The sequence below is a fragment of the Mustela putorius genome, unplaced genomic scaffold, assembly GCF_011764305.1.
Source record: "Mustela putorius furo isolate JIRA1106 unplaced genomic scaffold, ASM1176430v1.1 tig00000589_pilon_pilon_pilon, whole genome shotgun sequence".
NCBI lineage: Eukaryota > Metazoa > Chordata > Mammalia > Carnivora > Mustelidae > Mustela > Mustela putorius.
Window position 1 is genome coordinate 1,701,934 of NW_025421425.1, and position 18,157 is coordinate 1,720,090.

The 18,157-nt window shown below is 44.6% G+C and overlaps 1 protein-coding gene across 5 annotated transcripts in view; it reads right to left on the minus strand.

The window, feature by feature from the left end:
* SEMA5A (semaphorin 5A) overlaps positions 1-18,157 on the minus strand; it is a 466,937-nt gene that overhangs the window by 346,709 nt on the left and 102,071 nt on the right. For all 5 annotated transcript variants that reach the window (XM_045082005.1, XM_045082008.1, XM_004761227.3 and 2 more), the window contains one exon: positions 12,962-13,030. The gene's annotated coding sequence lies outside the window, so the exon portion shown is untranslated. The remainder of the gene's footprint in view (positions 1-12,961; positions 13,031-18,157) is intronic.

Consider the following 18,157-nt stretch of genomic DNA (forward strand, 5'->3'; position numbering starts at 1 on the left):
GGCATTTTTCCCATGGAATAATCCCCCAGAAAAAAGTAACTTACTCTTCAGTTCAGTTTATCTGTTTAACCACGGCTGGATCCCCGTGCCTTACAAGTTACCATGTCCTTTTCACAAAGGTCTCTGTGCGGATGCTGGATGCCCAAACCCATTCATTCTCAACATACAGGCCTACATCCTGGTTTGCTAGAGAACATAGCTGCCCTGGGGAACCTTAATGGCCAACGTCAAATCTTATTTCCACTAACTACGAGAAAGGTGAGCTTTCACCTTTGCACGAATAAGCCAAATGCATTTCTCTCTGATGGAAAATCAAAGTTCTAAGCCACTGGCAAACCTCTGGGGACACCCTGAGTTTCATCACGCTGATCCTCTAATAAAAGGTGTTAACAATGCTAGTGGGGTTAAGTCAAGTCATTGCAAGAAATCAAGCACAGAGCGGCTCTCTGGCCAGCATCGCTATCCACTGCATTATTCTCTACACCGTATCACAGTCTCCTGCCCAGCACATTGCAAATACTCATGGAGACTGACTTAGTCAACAAGTATGCTGCCTGCTGCCAGCTCAAGGTCCCTAGAAAAAAAGTACAATAATTTAAAAAGCAGAATGCAAAAACGGTAGGGCAAATCTGTATGTCAGACAGCAGCATTTTGGGACCAAGGAGAACGGGACAGATCGTTACAACCCGTGTCCCGCCTTGCCCCACGCCTCCCAAGCCTCAACTGCGGAGAGCCTGCATTTACGGAAAACAGCCTGAACTGCTCTCTGGAAGAAAAAAAGCAAAATAAATGCAGACAGGGACTTCCACTGCAGACTTCAAAGTGAGACTCTGACCTTATTTCCTAGAACCAGGATGGCATTTAATGTTACAGCCGTGGAGAATTTTTTGGCTAAGATGCTGAATGAAATCTCTCTCAAGGGGAGAATTCCCCCTGGGACTTCTTGTCATTTTTAAGATCACTTCCGAAGTATCAAAGCACTACAGTGCCAGGGGGATTATTACGAAGAGCTCTCCAGCAGATGCTGGGACCCTCCCCAAACGCTGCAGCGCCCATGGTTCTGTCTACGGCACTGTTTTCCTCCCTCCGGCGTATCGGAGCGGAGAGCCCTGGACGGTAATCACCGTGGCCATGTTCGCGGCTCCCCAGTCTACCTCTTGCCCCGATCCTTCCCAGATTGTCCGGGTTCACACAGTCACCTGCCTGTTCTCTCCACTGGATCAGAAATGAAAGCTGTCAACCCAAAATTAACAGGGCCCTCGAAAAATTCTGATTTTCCCCTCCAAATCCTGCGTCTCCCCTGAGCCCAGGACTTCCGTCTCCATAAATGGTCCATCACCCACCGTCATTCTCAAGTCCAATACCTACAATTTCTTCTTAATTTTTCTTCCTCTCGTCACCAATGCCCACGCCAGAGCACCATTGACTCTCCTTCTGAGAACACACTAAACCCACCCAGTTTTCTCCATCTTGACCAACCATGTCCTATGCGGTGGCCCTTGACCACCATCATGCCCTACCCGGTCACCTGCGATGGGCTTCGAACTGGTCTTCCGGCTTCCCCTCTGGCTAATCCACCACCCACTTTCCCAATTCTGACTCTGACAATTTTGAACAACAACTGAAAAATGCAGTAAATCCAGTCCCTCTACAGGTTCTACTGAGGCTTCTCAACGCCCATAACGAACAGTCCATATTTGGTGTCCCGCCCTGTGAAGCCCTACACGCTCTAATGCTCACCCATCTTGGTGGTCAATTCCCACCACTCTCCCCTCCCTCATTACATCAGGCCAATCCAAAGTGGCCACCTCGGCACTCTCTACCACACGACCAGTCCGGGCTCTCCACATTGCCCTGATCGCTATACCATACTCTTCTTATTTGTTGTGATATAACTAAATATTTATATATGTAACATGTAGCTACCATAGATATATTATATTATATAATATATATGCTCTATAATTATTGGTTATGGTCGAACTCTCCACCTAAAACATATGCCCCGTGATAGCTCAGAGCCTCTCTTGTATACCAACCAGTGTGTTTCCAACCCCAGAAACGGTCCTACCCACCGCATGTGCTCAATAATGTCTGCTTGGAGATGTGGAGATCTCCAACACAAATTCTTTCACCTTGCCAGTTTCCTTACAACTTTCAAGGAAAGGGCTAGTGTTTTCCATCAATAATAGAAACATAGGGATGCCTGGGTGGCTCAGTGGGTTAAGCCTCTGCCTTCGGCTCGGGTCATGGTCTCAAGGTCCTAGGATCAAGTCCTGCATGGGCTCTCTGCGCAGCAGGGAGTCTGCTTCCTCCCTCTCTCGCTGCCTGCCTCTCTGCCTACTTGTGATCTCTCTCTCTGTGTCAAATAAATAAATAAAATCTTAAAAAATAATAATAATAGAAACATAATGTCCAATCAGACATTAATTGCAATGACAGCTAGTCCTCAATGACCCCCATACACAGGAAGGGATACAGGAAAGTCACCATTTGTTTATACAGATTTACCCACGAGGGATCTTTATTTGAGATTCACCACCAGTTATGTGTTTCCTGCAAGAAAATTACATGTGAGAGTGGCTTTAACCCTCAAAATGTCTGCCAGCTCCAGGAAAAAAAACCGAGACACTATCTGCAGAAACCTAGAGCTCTTCAGTGTGCCACATTTAAAACACGCAGGTTCTGCTGCTTTACAGTGTTTGTACATAATATTCTGCTGCGGGAGCTCTCCCCACGACCTTTACAAAATAAAGGGGGCGACACATACACTGGATTAAGAAGGTACAGTATCCACTGGGCTCAGCTATCCAGACCACCTTTGCATGACCTTGGTGAGTTTCTCAACTTCTCCAAGCCTCAGTTTTCTCACCTCTCGACTGGGGATAATACTAGCACCGGCTCTGCATGTTTGTCGAGAAGATGAAAGAAAGTAAGTAAAGCAATTGTAACGGTGTCTAGAACGTGGCGAGCACCCACGTCACGTGAGCCGTGACAGGAATTACTGTCAGGTCATTACCAGTGCTTCTACACAGTTTCATACTATGAAATACTGGAGAATCTTTATTCAATGTGTACTGCCATCACGACACTGGGGAGGACTGTTGAATGACATCCACTGGTGAACTGGGCCAAGACCTCCTTCAGACCCAAAGAGGGTGAGCTCTGCGGGTAGCTAGGGGCAAACTAAGGGTATTTGTCCTGGGGAACTGGCCTGGGCTCAGGCTAGGGAGAAAAAGCTACTCCAAACGAATCAAATCTCCACAAACCAGGCATCTGTGGGTAGAAAGGTTCATTGTAGGCATATCTGACCATTTAGGATTTCCTCAAAAAAAAAAAAAAAAACAAAAATTACTTTGTAAATGATTTGCCATAGAGACAGACTGAGAATAGGAAAACAAGAGTCAGTGGGGCACCTGGGGGGCTGAGTCGGTTAAAGGGTCCTACTCTCGATTTCAGCTCAAGTCATGATCTCAAGGTTCTGAGGTTAAACTCCACCTTGGGCTCCATGATGGGTATGGAACCTGCTTGGGATTCTCTCTCTCCCTCTGCCCCACTCCCCCAATTAATGCGCACGCACACATTCTCTCAAAAAAAGGAAAGAAAAAGAAAGAAAATAAGAGCCAAAGCTGGTATACAAGACACTGAACATTACAATCACAAAACAAAGCTACCTCATAATTCATAATTACTGTGACATCCCAGAAGAAACTCCTAAGACCTTTGCACAGAACTTTTTTACACCTAGATTATGAAATAATCTTAGATGAGCATAACATTGTACATAAAATAGAAAGTTATGAAAAGACATGTAATCAGCTCCTAGAAAATACGGCCACAGAATGAGAAAGCTAGTATATAACTATGTATCAAATTAAGAAGGAGAGCATTCCAAGAAAATAGAGAAAAGTCATAGCTACCTGGGAAAAAAGAGCTAGACCTGTCAACAAAGATGCTTGGTTCAACGGCGACACTTTACAATAAGCACTAATAAAAGGAAGTGTGTGGTCAGTCATGTCCTCCACTGCTGCTTTCCTTTCTTGCTTGGCACCTACTGTGGGCATGCCCACGGATGCCTCCTACCTGATGCTCCCACCTGGGCACACAGTGGCAACACAGCAGTTCCCAGCCCTGGAATAGCTGATAAAAAAGGGGGGTGACTGTCCACTGTCTGATGAAAAATGTGTGTGTGTGTGTGTGTGTGTGTGTGTGTGTACACACATCCACAGACTCTATTGTGTTCACAGCATCAGGCTCGTGAAAAGATCATTTATTTAAAATAGCTGTGGTTTTCCTCAATTGGGCAGAGACTGTAGCAGCCCACAATCACTTTACCAAAAATCCAAAGCAAAGACACAACCCTGGGCTTCAGCACACCGTTTTTAGACATTTGTTTCATTAATTGGAATCCTGACCTAGTGGCCTTCATGAGTCTTAATAACATGATCTCTGTCTACATTTGTATCTACGACTCTATATACCTACATGTCTACATGTGTATCTCCATGTAAGTTTCTGCATCTATATATCCAGGTCTGTATATTTCTCTACGCCCATCTATATCTATACTTCTATGTCTATCTACCCATATCTACCTATATTTATGGCTTTATCTACATTAACCCAACTATAGATATATGTACACATTCAACTGACACAGATTTGTGCCCCCAGCATGGCAGGGACTCCATAAGGACACATCACTGTGGTTTTGTACAATTCAATATGTACATTTCAATATGTACATTACAAATTGACATTTCAGTTTTCCCAGCACCATTTATTGAAGAGACTGTCTTTTTTCCACTGTATATCTTTTCCTGTTTTGTCGAAGATTATTTGCCCATAGAGTTGAGGGTCCATATCTGGGCTCTCTACTCTGTTCCACTGGTCTATGTGTCTGTTTTTATGCCAGTACCAGGCTGTCTTGGTGATCACAGCTTTGTAGTAAAGCTTGAAATCAGGTAGCGTGATGCCCCCCGTTTTATTTTTGTTTTTCAACATTCCCTTAGCGATTCGGGGTCTCTTCTGGTTCCAAACAAATTTTTGGATTATTTGCTCCAGGTCTTTGAAGAATACCGGTGGAATTTTGATTGGAATGGCATTAAAAGTACAGATTGCTCTAGGCAGTATAGACATTTTAACAATGTTTATGCTTCTGATCCAAGAGCATGGAATGGTCTTCCATCTTTTTGTGTCTTCTTCAATCTCTTTCAGGAGTGTTCTGTAGTTCCTCGAGTACAGATCCTTTACCTCTTTGGTTAGGTTTATTCCCAAGTATCTTATGGTTCTTGATGCTATAGTAAATGGAATCAATTCTCTAATTTCCCTTTCTGTATTTTCATTGTTAGTGTATAAGAAAGCCACTGATTTCTGTACATTGACTTTGTATCCTGCCACGTTGCTGAATTGCTGTATGAGTTCTAGTAGTTTGGGGGTGGAATCTTTTGGGTTTTCCATATAAAGAATCATGTCATCTGCGAAGAGAGAGAGTTTGACTTCTTCATTGCCAATTTGGATACCTTTTATTTCTCTTTGTTGTCTGATTGCTGTTGCTAGAACTTCTAATACTATGTTGAACAAGAGTGGTGAGAGTGGGCATCCTTGTCGTGTTCCTGATCTCAATGGGAAGGCTGCAAGCTTTTTCCCATTGAGGATGATATTTGCTGTGGGTCTTTCATGGATAGATTTGATGAAGTTCAGGAATGTTCCCTCTATCCTCATACTTAGAAGCGTTTTAATCAGGAATGGATGCTGGATTTTGTCAAATGCTTTTTCTGCATCGATTGAGAGGACCATGTGGTTCTTCTCTCTTCTCATATTAATTTGTTCTATCACATTGATTGACATTTCATTTCAATAACATGTACATTACAATAGCAAATTGACAGGACATCGGCCTTCAGAGTTCTGAGCTTGCCTGAGCTCCATGACCTGACAGCCACCTGTATTGTGCTATTTTTATGTTTAAGAATATCTACTCCTTGAAGAGGATGCTGATGAAATTCTTTGTGACACCGACAAGAGGTCCAAATGCTGAATTTAAGAAATGCAAATGCCAAGAAGGAACTGACATCTGATCCTACCATGCAGAGAAGGGACCCCTGGTCTCTGTCCCCATGCTATTAAGTACTGTCACCTTCCCTTTCAGCCATCTTCCCTTCTCACAGACAACCATCCGGGAAGAAGAGACTTCAGAGGGACCACACACCCTTTCCTCTCTAGGATACACTATGAAGAATATTTCCTTATACTGGGAGATGGCAAAGACTACTCAGAAGGCAGGAGACTGGATTATTCAGGCCCCAGCTAGACAATCTGGTGACCGGCTATAATGGCTTCAGCAAATCTAATTATTTAATTATTGTAAAATCATGAAATAAACATCTTAAATGCAGCACAATCAGAAGGCTAGAGAGGCACATTTTTATTGCACTCTTAAGGACCGTTAGAGTAAGTTATGTTTTACAAAATTTCGGTCTAAATCACTTCATTAAATAACACAAATGTAATGAGTGCTTATTGTGTGCCAGAATGTTAAGTACTGGGAAGAGAAATGCAATCAAGCCAAGGGCTTCACAGTCTGAACAGAGAAGACTGCATGGATCCAACTTTAAATTGCCACTGTGGGGACATGCACAGGAGTGCGGGGACACAGAGGAAGGGCGACCTCATCCATCTGGTCACGGAGAGGGAAGAGCGAGGTCCAGAGAGGTGACATGTGAGCTCAGAAAAGGTGAACTAGCAAATACCCACCCGCCGAATATCATGGGGAAAATTAAACCAAACACACCAAGTATAGCTGGAATTAAAAGGAGAATAATCGTATTCCTTCCTCACGTAGCGAGCTCACAGAACGCCAGGCCCGTGCCCAAACTAGAAGTAGGGTTTTTCTCGCCTAACTGGGAAAATCCCAAAAGATCAGTCCATCCTTCCATCCATCCACCCAACCATCCACACCTCTATAAATCCATCCACTCAACAAATAATTATTGACAGCTTTTTATTTCTTGGGCTCTTCTCACATATGTCTGGAGATGGACTGGTGATCAAAACAGGCAAAAACCTCTGCCCTCATGGAGCTTACACTGGGTGGGGGGGGAGGGCAGAGATTTTGCAAATGGTGGGGATGGAGGGCAGAGAGGCCAGGTCAAGACCTTGAACGCCCAGGGCCTCCAGGGGGCAAGGGAATGAGCAATTGAGCTTAAGAGGAAGTGGCCAAGAACATTTAGGAACCGCAGCACGGCCACGTGCCCTGAACCAGATGAAGAAACTGCTTCAAAGAACAGGAAGGGACGAGCGTAGGAACACTGACACGTGACGGACGGACAGACTGCCAAATGCGATGCTGACGCAGCCTTGACCCCTCGGGTCAGCAACGTGACGTTAACCGGTGACCGGAAGACACAGTTCTGATGGAAGACTGGCGGTCAAAGTGAGTTCAAGAGGAAAGGCAAACACGGGAACTGGGGACGAGAAATCCAAGCAAGTGCTTTTAAGGAGTTTTTCCATTTAAAAAAAGGGGGGGGGGGAAGGAGAGCTGTGGGTTTTAGCCGGAGGGGAAATGAAAATCAACAGGTCATTTTTTTAAGAAGGTAGATATTTGCATTCCTACTGGAAAGATCCAGAAAAGATCCAGAAAATGAAAACTGGATGCTGGAAAGAGGAAAGAACAATGTCAGTACTATTTTTGACTAGGAGAGAAGGAATGCGGTCTCGGTGCCCAAGCTGGAAGCATGGCCTCAACTAGCCTTAGTCTGGGTGGCCACTAGGTGGGATTCATGATTGGCCAGCAGAGAAAGTGCCTTACCTTTCAACCATCCCTGTGGCAGGAAGGTGGCTTGCTGTGGGAGCAGGAGGCATAGTTCTCAAAAGGCATATGGGGGTGGGGCACCTAGGTGGCTCAGTAGGTTAAGCCTCTGCCTTCGGCTCAGGTCATGATCCCAGGGTCTCGGGATCGAGTCCCACATCGGGCTCTCTCCTCAGTGGGGAGCCTGCTTCCTCCTCTCTCTCTGCCTCTCTGCCTGCTTGTGATCTCCATCTGTCAAATAAATAAATAAAATCTTAAAAAAAAAAAAAGGCATATGGCCTCTGAGCTCTGAGCAAGGCCGTCACCCCCCACCCACCCAAAAAACAATCTGAGCTTGGTAAAAACTTAGACTTGCCCGCCATATTTCTGAATGCTGGAAACCTAAGATCTGTTCACTATTCTTAGATACCCTTATATGAAAATATGGTGGTATTTACTTCCCAGAATCTCCTGACCATCTTTCCAACCTTTGCTTTTTCTGCTTCGGTTTAACCAATAATGGTTACTGTCCAAAGCCATAAGCAAAAGCAAATGAAGCAAGATGACTCTGATCCCTTTGTGGCCTGGAAGGCTAAAAGAGATACAAACGCACATGAAAACCACATGAAAAGCTCCAGTGGATAAAACATGAGCTGATTAGGTTTGCAGCCCTGAAGCTCTAGGATCCTCTCCAAGGCTTCTAGAGGCCACAACACAGGAAAGCCCCCAAGTCCCATGAAATTCCAAAATCCAAACACGGGGTCATTTTTTATGCCCTTAGGAAAGTTCGGCCAAAAAGATCTTACGCACAGTTTGATCAAGGGGGCAAAAATCCTTACAAGCACATGTAACCTTCAAGCCCAGCAATTAACCTCACACACACATCCACCCCTGGAACAGGCACATGAGAATGAACAGCACACGGACGCCATCCCCAGCCTGACTCAAACACGAAGCAAAGGAAAGAAATGGATTCTGAACTTGACCACACATCTGTGATTCACAAATATTTAAAGCGGTCATAAAGCCAGAACAAAACATACTTGGCAGACACTCACTTAAAATGAGGAAAAGGGCCAAAATCCCATATAGAAGAGACAGCAAGATTTCCCCAGCTCCATGATGGGAATCCTTATGTATTCCAACGGGGCTAGCGGAGGCAGACAATTGTCCTGTCAGGGAACTTGGGAAATGAGGAGTAAAGTGCATGTGACCAGGCAAATCAGACCCATACAAGCGTCCCCAGATCTTCTCCTGGAGATTTTCCATCAGGCTGACGAGGAAACAGGATAGGAATAATAAAGAGTGGAGTCCACAGCTTTAGTGTTTCCGACATTATTAAGAATGACAGGCTGAATCTTCAATCCAAAATACAGACACTCAGCATGCTTGAGCAAGTGACGCTCCTGTGCCAGTAATATACATAGAAATGCACCAAAAATATCATGGAATAAAATGGCAATCAGCACAGCGACACCCACGGAAACACCTGAGCGCCCCAAGTCGAGTGCAACGCGGCGAGCACGTTTGTTTTCCTACTTAGTCTCTGTCTCAGCAAACCCGATCAAACCTCTCACTGCCTCTTTCCACTCTCAGCTGATGTTCTTTCACTTTCCTGATTTTACAGCCAAGACATCTAGAAAACCAAGTAAAGTAAAGCTAGAGACCAGAGTTGTGGTTGGATCTGTCCAAACCTGGGTTGATCTCCATCTCAAAAAAGAGAAATCCAGTCAGTTGTCTCTCTTCTGGAATGTGTAAGCTAGGAACCATTGTTGCAGACACATGATAATTCATAATTAAGTTACTATTTTTTTTTTAAGTTACTATTTTAGGTGAGTGCTCTAAACTCAGCAGATGAGGATGTCAACCGATGCATGCGGGTTCCACCAGCTCAGCCTCGATCTAGCGGTCACACCACGTAACATTTATTGCGAACACCAGAAGTTAGGTACAAACATGACATGCGAGGAAGAGCCCTGAATCAGATCCAGCACAATGGGTTAAGTTCTATTATATAAAAAGTACTGAAACAGTTGTGAAAATATAGGCAAAAGCTGTAGAACATCTCAAAATGCAAAACCTAACCTTTCCCTAACCAAGGGGATTAATCAAAGAATGAAACAATTCCAGGCATCTGGCCGTAAACTGGATTTCTATTTGTAGGAAGAAGCAATGTGCAGCTGAGATCCCTCATTCCTACAAATATCCTAATGCTCTGAACATTCTCATGAGAGTAAAAGTGGGGGTAGATTTTTGTCAGTGAGGAAAAAGAAAGGCAGACTATGAGACAAGTTACAAAGAACAGGATCTATTTTTAAATAACTAAAGTGGGGGGTGCCTGGGTGGCTCATTGGGTTAAACCTCTGCCTTCAGCTCATGTCGTGATCTTGGGGTCCTGGGATTGAGCCCCACATCAGGCTCTCTCCTCAGCGGGGAGCCTGCTTCCTCCTCTCTCTCTGCCTGCCTCTCTGCCTACTTGTGACCTCTCTCTCTGTCAAATAAATAAATAAAATCTTAAAAAATAAAAAAAATAAATAAAAATATAAATTACCGAAGTGTTCTCTGAATTAGAAATGAGAATTTGTAATAATATCAAAAGAGAGTAGAGAAAAATCTTTATTAAATTCCTAAGCACCGATTTTATTATGAAAAGAAAAAATATCTGGCAACATTGTAATAAATTTCTTCAGATTTAAAAGGATAAAATCAACAAGCACATGAAATGGGAAAATATTAACAAAGAGTAAATGTTAAAAACAAATTCTGTTAAAATCTATAAAGGAAGTGCTGAATCTCAATGACTAAATAAGCATAAAATAAAGACAAACAATTCTCTTACATATGTATGTTCCCTCTCTCTCTCCTTTCTCAAAGTAATGGTTAATTATCACTTAATTAAGGGCCACCTGCATGGCTCAGTCAGTTGAGCACCTGCCTCTTGGTTTTAGCTCAGGTCATGATCTTGGGGTTGTGAGTTGGGGCCCCAGGTTGGACTCCTTCGTAAACCTGCAGCCTGCTTAAGATTCTCTCCCTCTCCCTCTCCTTCTCTCCCCAGGCTCACATGTGTTCTCTTCCTCTTTAAAAAAAAAGGGGGGGGGGAGCGCCTGGGTGGCTCAGTGGGTTAAGCCTTTGCCTTCAGCTCAGGTCATGATCCCAGGGTCCTGGGATCGAGCCCCGCATCGGGCTCTCTGCTCCACGGGGAGCCTGCTTCCCTCCCTGCCTACTTGTGATCTCTCTCTGTCAAATAAAGAAATAAAATCTTTAAAAAAAAAAAATCACAAAGTTAAAAAAAAAATTAACCAAATAACATAATGAATAATGGCGCATATCAAAATGAAGGAAAAGACAAAAAAATTAATGATGCTCCATGATACTGAGGTTTTACTAAAAGAGACCCTCTAACATATTATTAGTGAAGCATAAATATCTATAACACTTTTGCAAAGGCAGTTGGCAATCTTATTGAAAATGCTTGGTTTTGAAATAGTAAGTCAACTGAAGTTATTCTGATGTAATGAATGAACCTCCAATTAAAAGAAAGCTTGATAATAGTGGTTGTTATTGTTCAAGAAACATACACTTTATGCACCGAATATCTCCTCTTCACAATATAGGCCGTAGTGTGAGCTACAAAAGCTGGAAAGCAGGACTTAAATCTAGGTATAGGAGAGTAAGCGGCACATCCCTTGGCAAGAGAGCGGAGGAAGGGACAGAGAGAGAGAGACTGAGAGAGTCCCAGGCAGGCTTCACACTGGGCTGAATCTCACGACTACAAGCAAGATCATGACCTGAGCCAAAACCAAGAGACGCTGAACTGACTGACCAACCAGGAGGTCCCCCTTCACCCATCTTTTTAGATGACGATCAGTAGCATAGTCAGGTAGGCCTTCAAGTGCCAGAAGTATCTTTTCATAAGAAAAAGTTAAGTACAAAAAACACAGAACCACCTCATTTGACCTATGTGGCAAAGGAAATCACCATGCTATCCCATGATTTACGTACATCAACCTTATCCAAACTGGACTCTTATAAACTTCGGGTTTTGCTCATAACGAAAGAGGAAGATTTGATACCAGAACACTTTTGAGCAACACCATTATCAGACAGCCCATAATAATTGCATGTTTGCCCCAATAAGTATAAGCAATAGTATGTTTAAGCTATGTTGAAGGGTGTAAAATAAAAACGTCACATTTAGAAACTCTACAGAGACCAAAAGAGGAAATGGCATCTGAACTTACTTCATAAAAGAGCTATACTTTCTAGACTAACAAAAGACACTAAGGGAACAATGCGTATCAAGTCTACGTTGAGCAAAGCTGCTGTCTAGGTGCCTGCCTCACACTAATACACTGGGGGCCTAGAGACTTCTGTCAAGCACTGGATACAAGACACACTTGACTGGAAAGAGTAGGTTTTCGCAATTCTGGTAGACTTCATTATAACATTATAAGTCACTTACGATTAAATTCTGAGCATCCAAGCCAAATGTTGTGGAAGGACTCATACCTACTGGCCACTAAAACATGCTCATTCTGTGAGATCTCACTCTACGAGATCTTTGAGTGCTCTAAGTGTGTAGATCAGAGCTCAGTCAACTCTAGAGCCTGTGGGCCAAGTCCAGCTCAGCTCCCCCGGTTTTGCTAAATAAAGTTTCACTGCAGCACAGCCCCATTTGCTCGTTTACCTCCTGTCTGTGGCTGCTTTAGTGCCACAGCACAGAGTTGAGTTGTTGCAACAGAGATTACAAGGCCAGCAAATCCTAAAATACTGACTACCTCACCCTTCCCAGAAAATATGTGCTGTCTCCTGATTTAGACTGCTGTTCAAAAAACTAATTTCTTAATATTTGTTGTAAGCTTCTCTTTCAGGGGATCTTTTCCAGGTAGGGAAGAAAGTAAAAAGTGTGTCTGCCTTATCCTCAGCCAGCATTCCTTATGCTAGGAGGCAGTATTACGTTAGGATTAAGAACACGGTTCAAATCCCAGCTCTGCCTCTGACTGTTGGGACGCTGTGAGATTACCCCACCTCCCTGTGGCTCCATTCCTTTCTGAAAGCTTGGTCATTCACTGCCATTTGTAACAGCAGAGATAAGTGTTACTCATAAGCTATCAGTGTCACTATCTACAAATCTGTCGGTTTCTTCCTGTCCCATTGAGGTATCTGACTTACCAAGGAGGGAAGGGGGGGGGCGTTTCCTGGATCATGTATCACACTAAGGATCCACAGCACCTGGGCGCCCTTGAAAAAAGAAAAGAAAAAAACAGATCCCATTAATCCATTTTAAAGGAGGCTCTGGTCATTGCTTATCAATTCTAGAAACTCCCATTAAGGCCCAGCACAACCAGCGAGCTGTTTTAGCCAGTGTGAGTCCTGCAGCAAAGGGACCCAGGACAGCTTGGAAATGACAACAACATAGCCCACACGCTGATGGGTTTTCTTCTTCAGAAAAAGAAAAAGAAAAATCTAAATGCTGCTAATGTCTGCAAACAAATCTCATGAAACAACCAAAAGGACCATCATCTCGAAGCCATTTGAATTACGTTAAGTATTTTGAACATCAAATTCAGGTTGGTTGTGTGAATTTACCCATTTTATGATGGCCCTTTCATCCTCTTTTGGGGGGTATATTGTACCTTAAGTAATGCATTTGAAAAATAAGAAGTAAAGGCAGAACGTATAGAATAAACTATACCAAAAAATTTCTTTGTATTTTTATTTACACATTAATTTATTTGGTGCACAATGTTGAGACTTCATTAGGAAAAGAACCATAAACCATAAAAGTAGTCACTTCACTAAAATCAAGTAATCTCATTCCCCCAGCTAACTGCCCCGCAATCTCTTCAATTTAAGATAAAAATCCTGAAAACCTGATACTCTAATGTGACAGAAAGACTACCACAAGACACCATGAATACCAGAAACTGAAGAAATGGAGCACTTTTCCCTTCTGATTCATAAAGAAACATGTCCATTAGTAGTGAGGGATGCGTATCATTTTAAATCCTGCCTTGTAGGGCTCATGCGTGTCCTGCTGTCCTAGTTCACAGCTTCTTTCTACTCCCCACGCTCTGCAGCTTCTGGCTCCCAATAAGCCTGGAACACACTGACATTGCCTATCCTGACATACACACTTGGGTAGCAGCTAGAATGATGATGAGAAAAAGGGAAGAAGATCTTCCCAGAACATTCCGGAACATTCTGGCTATTCCTCTCTGCAATGATTCCCACACTGTCCACTTCAGTCATTATCTAAAGGCCATCTGCCTGCAGAAAATAAACTTAATTACAGCATCTGGAAGTTTGTAAAATTTCAGATGGGCCAACATCAGCCAGTTGGAAGTCCTGAGGTTCAGAGGCCAGAGGCCTGCAAATGGCTAAGCGATGCTGTCTCTCCATCCTGATCCCTGCTTCCACAAGGTGCTTTTTGTTAGTTCATGGGAAGCAAGGGGACAATCCAAAGCAACACATTCGGAATTGCCCAGCAAGGCTCACACAGCCCAGGTGCGCACACACAGTAAAGCATCGCCAAGCCCAGTGTGGTCCCAGCTGAGTCTTTGAAAGCCCATGACATCATCCTTTGGACAGGAGGAGGTGCAGATGCAAATCCTTGAGGCCAAAAGAGAAGTAAGGGAGCTCTCCCCAAGGTAAGAAGGCATACTCAGCCCAGGAAAAATTCCTAGGAGCAGCCAAATCCTTTCTCACACCACCAGTAATATCTCCTTTGGGTGTGGCAACAAACATGCTAGTTGGAACTTCTTTATAAAAAAAAGCATGTTTGAATACACCAGCATCCTCTCTTGAGCCCTACAATCTATTTTACAATCAGCACTAGCATTTCTTTGTATTGGGTTATTTCGTAGTTAAAATTCAAGTGACAAAGTGGTGTCGTTGCTGCCAGGATTACCTGGCAATTTCCACAGCCTTGCATGTGTCAGAATTAAATTTAAAACAAGGTTGATAATTAGGCCTGGAGGCTGAGCCCTCCCATTCTCCCTCAGTGCAGTCCTAAGTTAGCGGATATGGATATGGTCTCCCCACTAGGACATCCAAGGGTCAGGAGAGGATGGCCACCTTCTTAAATACCAAAAGACCCAGAGGCCAAAAAGGACACTGTTGTTCAGAAATCAGAATCATTGACTCAACCAGATAACTAGTCTAAGAAGAGGACATCCCAGCGCGGTCCAGGCAAGTACAGCCCACAGCCCGGAGGCGCTGCTCCAGAGCCAACTTTCTGACTTCGAAATAGAGCCCCTTCCTTGTGGGAAGGCAACACTCCAATGGCAGAATGTCCAACACAGCGTTCACATGACTTGGAGAACACCATGACTCGCTTCAGAATCCAAAGCTTAAACTGGAAACGGCTTCCCAAAGCAGGATTGTGAGGAAGACACCCTGAAAGGTTCTTACTCTGTGTTTACATCAATGGTGAAAAAGACATTTTACATCTTGGGGCCTGATGGCCAAGTAAAAGCATTGGGACCTTCTACTCCGCAAGGTCAACCATCTGAAAAGATGGCGTTCCACCCTCTACCTGAATACGCCACCCTCCACACGACACCCACACGTGCCAAGCAGCACAGGCTCGGGAGGAGAAGCCACAGCAACAAGGCAGTGACCTTGTATAAGAGCTCAGTGAAAGTCAGGGACAAAGCCTCCTCCAGGTCTGCAGGCTGAGCACTCCCCTCCCCCCGCAGTGACGTCACAGATTACCTGGTGCAGAAACCATAAATCACTGACATATTCTAGAAAAAGGAGAAGAAAGTCAAAAGGTAAAGAAACTACAAAGCCCCAGAGGGTTGCCTCGGGCTGGGGGTTGGGACTATTTTAAAATGGATATTTAACTACCCATTGAATAAGAAACAGTTTAGATTTTATTAAAACAAAAATGTCCCCATATGGTTCGATTCCATATTATCCTTATTCCTCTCTTTTCGCTCAGGAGCCCCTTTAGCAGAAACAACAAGTGAAGCCCTGTGCACCAGAGTTCTCAGGGAGAGCCTCACTCCAGAAAACACTGCCTTGCACACGCGCGTGCCCCGCTATCCCTGCAGCAGCCCTTGGGGATTCACAAGCAACAAACCTTCCCTAGAAGCTGCACCCCGGAGCCACCTTCACGGGCTCTTAAAACTGTCTCTTCATCGAAATGCATAAATAAAGTTTAAACATCAATTTTAAGTTACGAAGGGCCCATCAGCACAAGGGCTTCTGTTAAAATATGCAACCTCCCCAGCCTGACCTACTCAGAATGAGGAAAAATGGAGATTTAAACATTCTTCTAGAAACCAAAGGTCAGCTGAGCGGTGGCCTTTCTCCTAAAGATACAGGAGAGAAATTAAAATTTCAGGTCAGTCTTAAAAGCTCAATTTAGAAACTGTACCACAGTAAAATCACAAGGAATACAATGAAAATAGATGAGACCACCTGGCATCATAAAGATGTTTAAGGGAGTCATGGAAAGAAACCCTCCCCTCCAGGCACAGGCCCAGAGAACCTATAAACTGTTAGACCAGGGTTTCCCAACTTGCAAGAACTGTACCAGTGGTCACGGGGCTCCACTAAGCGACATCTTGTCCTCAGTCCATCAATCACCTGTCACACAGCCCCATGGCCATGCTCGGAAGGTGGTCAGACGACAAATCTAGAACCCAGAAAGTCGCCTGAGGTGGAAAAGCGGGACTGGAGGGGCTGTGAGGGCCAACACGGAGAGCGGGAGAGCCGGCCTCTGCTCGGACTCATGGGGTAAGACAAGAAAGCATTGGGAGAACGGACGGACTCCCGGCGGGAGCCCCGGGCTGGGGAGCAGGCACAGACGGCGTCGGGGACAGGCTGCTGCCGAGCGTGGCCACGCAGGGGCAAGGCTCAGGGGAGCCACTCCACGGACCTCCCGGACCAGAAAAGCAGCCGATGAGGGAATGGTATCCTGGATTTCATCCAAAGGAGGGGGTCACTGAAGGCTCGTGAAGCAGCAGAACGAGGGTGGGACTGAGGACGATCAGTAACACACGGCAGCTCTGCAGGGAGACAGAGAAGACGGGGAGAAACCAGGGCCAGAAGCAGCTGCTACTGAGAACTGGAGATTTGAAAATACTAAAGAAAAAGTAAAAAACACACAACAAAACAAAACAAAACAAAAAACCCGCAAACAAAAAACAAACCCCCACACAACTATAAATCACAGCCCATTTTGCAAACTATTACGTGTACAGAAAGAGTCTAGAAACTGGGCATGGGCTCGACAAGCAAATGTCCCTGGATGTAAGACAATAGTGCAGCTAACGAGCACGCGAACTTTCTCGCTGCGAGCGGACGCTCGGATTCAGGGAGGGATACGGAGGCCACTGCTCTGGCCGGGGGAAGAACCATCTGGAGAATCTACAGGCAGAGGCAGACGGGCCTGAAGGACCAGCCGACTCCGCACACGCGGCCCCTTTCCGAGACCGTCTCTAGCTCTGCTGTTCCTGCATGAGGTCACCTTGCACAACCTCCGTCCGTCACTCACATACATGAGCCCCCCCGGACCGTGCTCGGAGAAATCAACATTTTGGGGAAAGAAAGATGCTGCCGAAGGACAGGGAGGCTCCTGTGGGCTGGGAGGCGGGGTACGCACGGGGCCGGAGAACCCCAGCCATGCAGAGAACGAAAGGGGGGCGGGGGCTGGGTGTCTCAGTCAGTGAAGCGTCTGTCTGCCTTCGGCTCAGCTCATGATCCCGGAGTCCTGGGTTTGAGTCCCTCGTCGGGCTCCCTGCTCCGCGGGGGAGTCTGCTTCTCCCTCTCCCTCTGCCTCGCCCCCCAACTTGCACACTCTCTCTCTCTCAAATGAATAAATAAAATATTTATTAATAAATATTTATTATATATTTATATATAAATATTATATATTAATTATTATATATTATATAATATATAATGAATATTTATTGATAAATATTTGATTATTGTCAATTATTAATATATAATACATAAATATATATTATTTATTATATATAAATGTTTTATATATATTTATTATAAATAATTATTAATGTTTAATAATAAAAATAAATAAAATATTTTTTTAAAGATGGTGCCCGTAGCAAGAACAGAGAAAGGAACTGAGGAGGCAAACGTGGCAGAGAGGAGTGGGGCGGGGGCAGGACGAGGGCGAAGGGAGCAGCTGGGAAGGAAGGAAGGGAGGGACAAGCACCCAAGAAGCAGCAGGCAGAGACCTGGGCGCTCGGACAAGGTGCGGGTTTTTAAGGACAGAGGCGTGGCGGCAGGCAGCCTGCGGCCCTGGCAAGAGGGAGGAGGGCGGGACCTCGGCTCCTGGCCACGCCCACATTCCTAAGCAAAAATTCGAGTCTTCAGGAAAACCCCGTGAAGCTG